The 8,421-nt window shown below is 47.3% G+C and overlaps 1 pseudogene; it reads left to right on the top strand.

Moving 5' to 3' along the window:
* The first annotated feature begins 4,354 nt into the window (after nt 1-4,354).
* Nucleotides 4,355-4,468, top strand: LOC136642914 (5S ribosomal RNA; annotated as a pseudogene).
* The last annotated feature ends 3,953 nt before the right edge of the window (nt 4,469-8,421 follow it).

The raw sequence follows: 8,421 nt of genomic DNA, 5'->3' as shown, positions 1-8,421 counted from the left end.
AGAGTGCAGAGGCGCACTGGCCTGCGGAGGCTGACACAAGCCGCTGCGCCGACAGAGACACCAAGCCTTGTGTCAGCCCAGCTGGGTCAACATAAGGCTCTGAGGTGGGCGGGGAGCAAGTGGGGGGAGGGGTTCCGTGGCGGGGGAGGGTGAGTGGCCCCGGGAGCAGGCAGGTGGGGAACAGGAGACGGGGCTGGGACCTGGCAGTTGCTGTTCCCCTTCCCACTGCTTGAGAGATGTGTTGGAGAGATGAGTGCATACGTTTTGGAATTAACTTCTTTAGAGGCAAGAACATGGGACTGCAGTGCTGTGGAGCATGAGACAGCCTTGCTGTGCAAAAGGAAAGAGTCCCCCCAACATTTTCTGTGTGTATAAAGGTACATATGCATTAGAACCACTCACAGACTGGTGAGACAATGCTGCAAAGGAAGGAGAACGGTACACTGGAGTTTCCAAAAGCTTAAGGTGGCAGAGATGGAGAGGTTTTGCACACTTGCACAGGTAATAAGGAACATAAGATGAACCCTGCTGGATCAGGCCAAAGGCCCACCTAGTCCAGCTTCCTGTATCTTATAGTGGCCCACCAGGGACCTCAGGGAGCACACAAGACAATAAGATACTTGCATCCTATTGCCACTCCCTTGCACCTGGCCTTCTGAGGTAACCTGCTTCTAAAATAATCAGCATTTGCACTGGAGGATACAGGAGGCATTCTTGGCTTCACATGGAATCAAAGGACAAATTCCCAAACAATTTTTTAAAACGTTTAAAATGGCACCAAGGGGGGGGATGGGACAGGATAAGAACGTGCTGTTTACCATGTGATGTCACAGCATTGTTCAGTAAGTGCCCCATGCAAGCAGAGTTCACTCAGCAAATTCAGGAGCAATGAATGTTCATGTATGAGTCTGCATTTTCCCCAGTCACAAAATGGATGCTGTAGTGGCTGTGTGGGTGGGTGTGATGAATCCCTCTACCACTGTTGTGCTAGCTGGAGGAAAGGCATTTAGATCTCCCTTAACAGCTGAGCAAGGTCTTTATGAATTAAACCATAGAGGCAGGGGCTGACAGAAGGCAGACTGGTTGATTTGCAGTATGTTCTCAGGGGCTTCTACCTCCCAGTCATTGGAAAATGGCAATGGCAAGTAAAGGCCCAACATTTTCCACTGTGGCTGGTCTTCTGCTAATTGCTTGTATGTCAGCCTCAGGGGTGCTTACCAGTATAATAAGAATATTAATTGGTTGCCTGTGGTAAAGTCTTCTTTAAACACACACACACACACACACACACACACACACACACACACACACACACACACACACACACACACACATTATTGAAGTTATCACAGGGGGAAAATAAGTTACATATTGATATTAAATCAAAACAGGAGAAGATGAAAAAATATGTAATCAAAAAGTTCAGCAATATTTTGTATAATAAACATTTATTTATTTTATTTAAATGATTTATTTCCCACCTTTCCACCCTTCTAGGAGCTCAGTACATTCCTATTGAGGAGGCTTCATTTTTTTTTTTTTCCACTCTCTCTTCAGTTGTTTCCTGATAGGAAAAAAAGTAAATCCAGGTCTTTGTGCAGCTTTGCCTGCCAGTATTGGTGTTTTGTGTAAAAATTCCTAGTGACACAGATGACGATTTATCCTTGTAGAGGGAACCCTCAGTTTAATGGATCTCATTTTAACTTTGGAGACAATTGCTCCATTAAAAAATAGCCATAAACGTTTTGCACATGCACATATCTGATCTTCAGTGCATTCAGACTTAATGGACTTTTGGCATTAATAGACACCTCTTCCCCGATTAGCCTGTTAACTGTACATTGTATAGGCAGCATATGGTTCATAGGATGCAGTTGGCAACAGACTCCACCCCCAAGCCACTATTTTGTACCTGGCTCCGGTTGGTGAACCTTGGTGGTCTAGTAAAAGTCAATGGGTGCAATCCTAACCAACTTTCCAGCACCAAGGTAAGGGCAATGCAATTCCAAGGAAAGGGAACAAACATTGCCTTAACCCGAGGAGGCCTCCGTGATTGACTCCCAACTGCAGGATGCAGCGCATGTCCCACTGGCAAAGCTATACGAGTCCTGGAAAGTTGGTTAGGATTGTGCCCACAGTATATCTTTGAAAGCCTGAAGTTTCCCACATCTGGGCTGAGACGTATAGAATTTAATAGCTTAAGGATTGTTGTTTGTGCCCTATCTCACTGTTTCTCATTTTTATGATGCGTAGCATTATGTCTAGAGATGCTGGTCTAGAGGTCTGAGGTTTTTTGGGAAACCTGCCTGGAGTGCTATTCCATGCTGTCATGAATAAGAACAATGCCAGAACCAGGTTGTTTCAGACTGTGGGCAAAGCTTTGCATTAGGCCTCCCCTCATGGTGCCCAGTAGACCCCTGATGCAGGCATTGGGTGCTATCACAGCCACCCATAGTGAAGATTCAAGGATCAGCCTGGCTTGGTAGTTCCTCTAAGGTATGGGCCCTCAGCCAATGCCTGACCTCATACTGATCCCCGATGCCCTTCAGATGTCCATCTGAGCAACAATGGGCAGTCTTTCCAAGACACAGGTCAAAAGGGTTGAAGCTTGGAGGAAGTTAATGTTAAGAACCCCTTTGCCATGGCCCTGCTAAGGATATGTGCCTTTTGTGGTGCCCTATTCAAGATCTCTTCCAGGCCTGACATTCTGTGAAGGTGCAGTCATCTCATAGGAATGATGTGCATACTTTGTGGCTGAGTTGTTTTGCTCTGCAGTACGTGTGTTTCTTTTGTTTGTCAGCATTTGTTTCTGAAGTGCTTGGAGGTCCTGGGGCATAGCACTATCCAAGTGTTAATTATTATGATTTATTACAGTGTCTGGCTGGCTGTGGGACAATACTAAAAGAAAATTGTATGGGCTGGATGGGATTAAGCATTAGGCACTTACAATGGAACGCACATTGGTTCCCCCGCACTTAAGCAGCTGCCATACTTGCACCTTGTTTCTCAGGCTGTGTTCTTGTATCACATCTGTAAGCTGCTGCTGTTACTCCACTTCTTGAATCTATTCAGATAAATGTGCACAACCTCATTGTCTTCTATCCTGTTCTGCCAGCACTGGGCCTGCAAACAAATGCTGGGCTCAGGGAGAGTAGTGGGCTGAGCTATGGGGAGAGAGGTGGGCTGAGAGCATATCTACTGAGCTGTCTACTCAGAAGTAAGTCCCATTATAGTCAATTTGGCTTACTCCCAGGTAAGTATGAGGGTGCAGCCTAACGGTGTAATCCTAACCAACTTTCCAGCACTGACATAGGTATGCCAATGCAGCTTGCACTGCATCCTCCAGTGGGGAGGCAGTCAGAGGGACCTCCTCAAGGTGAGGGCATGTTTGTTACCTTACCATGGGGCTGCGATGTGGCTACGTCAGTGCTGGAATGTTGGTTAGGACTGTACCCTGAGGCACCCTCCTGAGAGAGTCCCACTTAGATTGGTTCTTCAAGGGGCAGTGAACACCTGAACAGGGCTTCCATATTTATACCCAGTGCATGAAACAGGAGTGGAAGCTGAGTGGCTGCCTCCTGATTCCTGCCCATTGGAGCTAAAGTGAGGTTTTGACATTTGTACAGCTTTATGCAAGTAAGCCCCATGTGTGTAATTCTTGTCTTTACCCCAAAACATGGACAGAGACTGAAGTCAGTTGCACAATCCCGCAGTCCCACAGGTATGGAGAGGTGTGTGAGACTGTGCAGCATACCTCAGTCTCTGACCTCCATGTTTATGTGAATCAGACAAATAATGGGAGGCAACTCAAAGATTAGCTTTTCTTGTATGAATTCCTTGAATTTTCCTTTTTAGAGGTTGTTTCTACTTAAAAATCTGCTTCTTTTCTAAAACTGGGAGTTGATTTGTTTCCCTTTGCATACCACCCACTTGGACAAAACTCCTTCCTTCCAACTGTTAAAGGACACTGAAGACAGAACCAGACTAGAAAAGGAAAGCTGCTCAGGCACAAGCTGAGAAGAGATCGCTTTCAGTAATCCAATTCTTAGCTGGATTGCATTTTTCTTAGTATGACATGAGCTGCAATCTTGAATCTGGGGAGACCTGAGACAACTGTCTACTGTCAGCTTTTGCTTTCTGCCTTCACTCATTCACAGACATACCTGACTCAACTCCAACATGGATTTTTGCCCCACCCAGTAGACCTGGCCTCCCAGTCAGCCCAGTCAGGAAATCATTGGCTCCCCTCCTTTCTTATCACTCCCAATGGTGTCACCCGGCGTAGTGTGTGCCCCCTGAAACCCCCCCCCAGTGACACCACTGCTCTTCATTGCCCCTTTTTCTTGAAACAGGAGCAAACTGCTACCCTGCAAATGCCTGATCTCGTCTGATCTCGGAAGCTAAGCAGGGTCAGGCCTGGTTAGTACTTGGATGGGAGACCACCTGGTAATACTGGGTCCTGTAGGCTTATACCATAGTCTTTCGAGACTGAAGGTTGCCAGCCAACCAACCAGGAGCAAACAATTGTTCCTCGGCTCTGTTTATTTGGAAAGTTTGTCCAAAAAGGAGTGAACTTGAATCTACATTAGGCTAACCCCTCAAGGTGTCTGTCTGTCTTTCTTTGGCCGTTTTCAACCTTTAACTTTGGTGGCCAGCCCTGCGGCATTTGAGAGAGCAGTTGCTAACAAAAGAGCAAGTTGCTCTTGCTTCCAGTTCTCCATGAATGGGTTTCCTCATAGGCCCCTGCATCATCACAGGGGCCACTGAGGAAAGCCAACTGCCTCTGGAGAGAGTGAGAGAAGACAGCAATGGCATGAGGTGCTCAGTTGAATGAGTCACACCAGTGCTGCCCACCAACTGCTGCTTCAGGGGTTGCCTGGGTGGGCCCACAGGGGTCATGGGCCCTCAGCTAGTTCCCAGTGAGGCCAGCCCCCTCCTGACCCCGGCCCTATTAAGTCCATTTGTTTCCATGAGAACTGCGGGCCCATCCAGCAGGGTCGTAGCTGGGGGGGCCAGGGGGGCTTTGCCTCCCCTGAGCCAGCAGTTCACCCCCACCAGCATTTTTTCCACACTTGTCATGTAAATGTGGTTGAATGTCCTCCAATTTAGCTCCTGTTCCTTGAGAGCTCAGCCCCTCCCTGCAGGCAGCCTCCTCCAATCAGATCAGGCTGCTGATGCTTACTAACTCACCTTAGGGGCCAATCATAGCAATCTGCTGGTAGTCACAGGACACCAGAGAGGCAGGCATGGAGGAAATGTGTTCAGTGCCTTCCATTTCCCTCCTGTGAGCTGAGCGGCTGTGCAAGCACTTTGCAGGACCCCAAAGGCTGCTGCTGAGTCTGGTGTCATTTGGGGGTGAGCAGGCAGGAGATTTTGGATGCACCATTTCAGCTGTTTCGGCTAGGAAGGGGCTTTCTCGGGGGGGGGGCGGGGGAGAGGAAACCATGGGTCTGGCCTCTGAGATTTTGGATGCGCCATTTCAGCTGTTTGGGCCTCTTTCTGTCTAGTATGGCTTCAGTTGGGGGTCATTTGATGCCCTTTTTGCAACTTTTTTCCTGCACAGGAGGAAAGAAGGCTTGGTGTATCTGGCAGTGATGGGGGATGAAAAAGAGAGAGAGAGAGAGAGAGAGAGAGAGAGAGAGAGAGAGAGAGAGAGCAAAACAGGGTCCTGGAGGGCTCCTTGGAAGTTATGACCTCTGGTCATCCTGCCCCCATCCCCTAACCCTAACCCTAACCCTAACCCATCCAGAGCACATGGAGAGTAGGGCTGGTCAAGAGAAGCTACAAGGAAGGTCGGGAGAGATTTCTACTTGTACTGGTAGGGGGGGCTGGGGAGAGTGCTATTTCTTCTACTGTGGAACGTGCTAATTACTACAAAGGTTTTGCTGTGGGGGACAGAGAGAAATGTTTCTGTTTGGCAAAATCATGGTGGGGTTTTTGCCTTTCAGACATATTTTTAAAATTAATGGCTGCTGTTTGGGGCTGGGGAGACCTTTTTCTGGTGGAGAAAGCATGGAAAGCATTTGAGCTAAAGAGAATCAAGAACTTAAGTGTGGAAAAGGTTCTAAGCAGGGGGTAAATCCAGGGGAGGCCATGGGTGCAAACCCCCACCCCAACTGTCCTGCTAGCAGGGAAGGGCATCCACCGGGATGGAGAGCAAAATTGGGTGCCAGGGAAACACCCACTGGGTGGGTGCCAAGGAGATTGGTTGGAATGGGAGCCCAGGTCTACCCACCCAACAAATAGCCACAGAGGCTATAAACTCAGTTTGGAGCCCAGGTCTACCCAAGCAGGTAGACCTGGGCTCCAGAAAATAGCCACAGAGGCCTGAGGGAGGACATGATTGAGACATACAAAATTATGCAGGGGATGGATGGAGTGGATAGATCGAGATACCCTTTTCCCTGTCATATAACACCAGAACCAGGGAACATCTACTAAAATTGAGTGTTGAGAGAGTTAGGACAGATAAAAGAAAATATTTCTTTACCCAGCGTGTTAATTAGTCTGTGGTGATGGCATTTTACCCAAATGACTTTAAGAGGGGATTGGACAAATTTCTGGAGGAAAAGTCCATCATGGGTTACAAGTCATGAAAGTTATGTGCAAGCTCCTGATTTTAGAAGTAGACTACCTTGGAATGCTAGATGCAGGGGAGGGCTCCAGGACACCGGTTTTGTCTTGCTGTCTTTTGTGCTCCCTGATGCATTTGATGGGCTACTGTGAGATACAGGAAGCTGGACTAGATAGGCCTTTGGCCTGAGCCAGCAGGGCTCTTCCTATGTTCTTATGTAGGCTATAAACTCAACCGGGAGCCCAGGTCTACCCAAGCAGGTAGACCTGGACTCCAAGTCCAAGTGGGAGCCCAGCTCTACCTGCCCAAGTAAATAGCCACAGATGCTATAAACTCAATTGGGAACCCATGTTACATGAAAATCCCCTTTTGCCTTTTAGCTGTGATTTTCTATATATCTGGTTATAATATCATGCAAGCTAAACTGTTCTCCCAGCATACAGACCACATTTCCAGGACTCTAGTCAAGCCACAAGCTCATGGTTATGCAACCACCACCACCCATAGTCACACATTATGCGAGGAAGTCCTGTCTTAATCCAATCATTGTTTATGCAAATGATTTTGGTGTTACTGATTCATTGTATTGTACCTACACAGAAGCCCATGGTTACACAACACCACCGCCCAACAGTCACACATTATGGGAAGAAGTCTTGTGTTTTAATCCAATCACTGTTTAAGCATCTCCTACATTACTATATGCAAACTTGAACTGCCTTGTGTTGGTATTGTTATTGTTATTATTGTTATTGTTATTATTATTAACAGTATTTATATACCGCTTTTCAACTAAAAGTTCACAAAGCAGTTTACAGAGAAAAATCAAATAACTAAATGGCTGAATGTTTCCACTCAGTCTTTGTAAGTTCCCCCTTCTAGGAAGCCAGCCATTGACCCCACTGGATAACTGACATCCTGATCCCCATTCAAATGTATACATACTCCAAGCACCCAGCCTTGTGTTAGCAACCAAGCTACCATCCAGCTCAGTCTGTCTCCCAACCCCTTATAAGAGAGGGCTTCCTCTCACATGCTCTCTCTCTCCAAGGCCTAACACATCTGTGTTGTGTCAGAGGGTCCTCTCCACAGGACTCCCCCCCCCCCACTCCAACTGCTCTACAGGACAAGTAACTATCTTGTGCCTGGAACTCTTTCCCTTCTTCTCCCCCCTTTTTTCTCCCCTTCTCTCCCCATCTTTAGTTAGCAGCTGGGGTTGACAGAGCATGGACCCCTAAAATCCTTCCCTACAACCCTTCCTTTTTCTGATTTCCTCGGATGCACCAAATACTCTTCACATGCAACCACCATGAAAGTTAGGTACATTGGATTCAAGCATTAGGACCAAGAATTATCATTTCTCCATGTGCATTATTTTTACCTTTGTTCTTTTGTAATAAACCATAATCTTTTGTTGAAAGTTACCTTTCTCTCAGTCTCCTCTTTAAGCAAAAGGGAATTTCTCTGCATTACACCATCTTGTTATCCAGCCTACGATCCTAATGTTCCAAAAAGGGCAGTGTAACAATTCCCCTAATCTAACAGCCCTTTTGGTAACACCCAGGTATACCTAGCAGGTAGACCTGGATTCCAAGTTCAGATGGGAGCCCAGGTCTACACAGCAGGTAGAAGTCCAGGCGGGAGCCCAGGTCTGCCCACCCAGCAAATAACCACAGAGGCTATAAGCTCAATTAGGAATCAGGGTCTACCCCGTTGGTAGACCTGGAGCCCAGATCTATTCACCTGGTTGACCTGGGCTCTGAATGTATTGCTCAAGGCCCCCCCCCCCATACAAACACTGAATCCACCCCCGATTCTAAGGAGATTCAACTCTCAGAAGGATAGGA

The sequence above is a fragment of the Tiliqua scincoides genome, chromosome 2, assembly GCF_035046505.1.
Source record: "Tiliqua scincoides isolate rTilSci1 chromosome 2, rTilSci1.hap2, whole genome shotgun sequence".
Taxonomy (NCBI): Eukaryota; Metazoa; Chordata; class Lepidosauria; order Squamata; family Scincidae; genus Tiliqua; species Tiliqua scincoides.
This window is presented reverse-complemented; position numbering and strand designations above follow the sequence as displayed.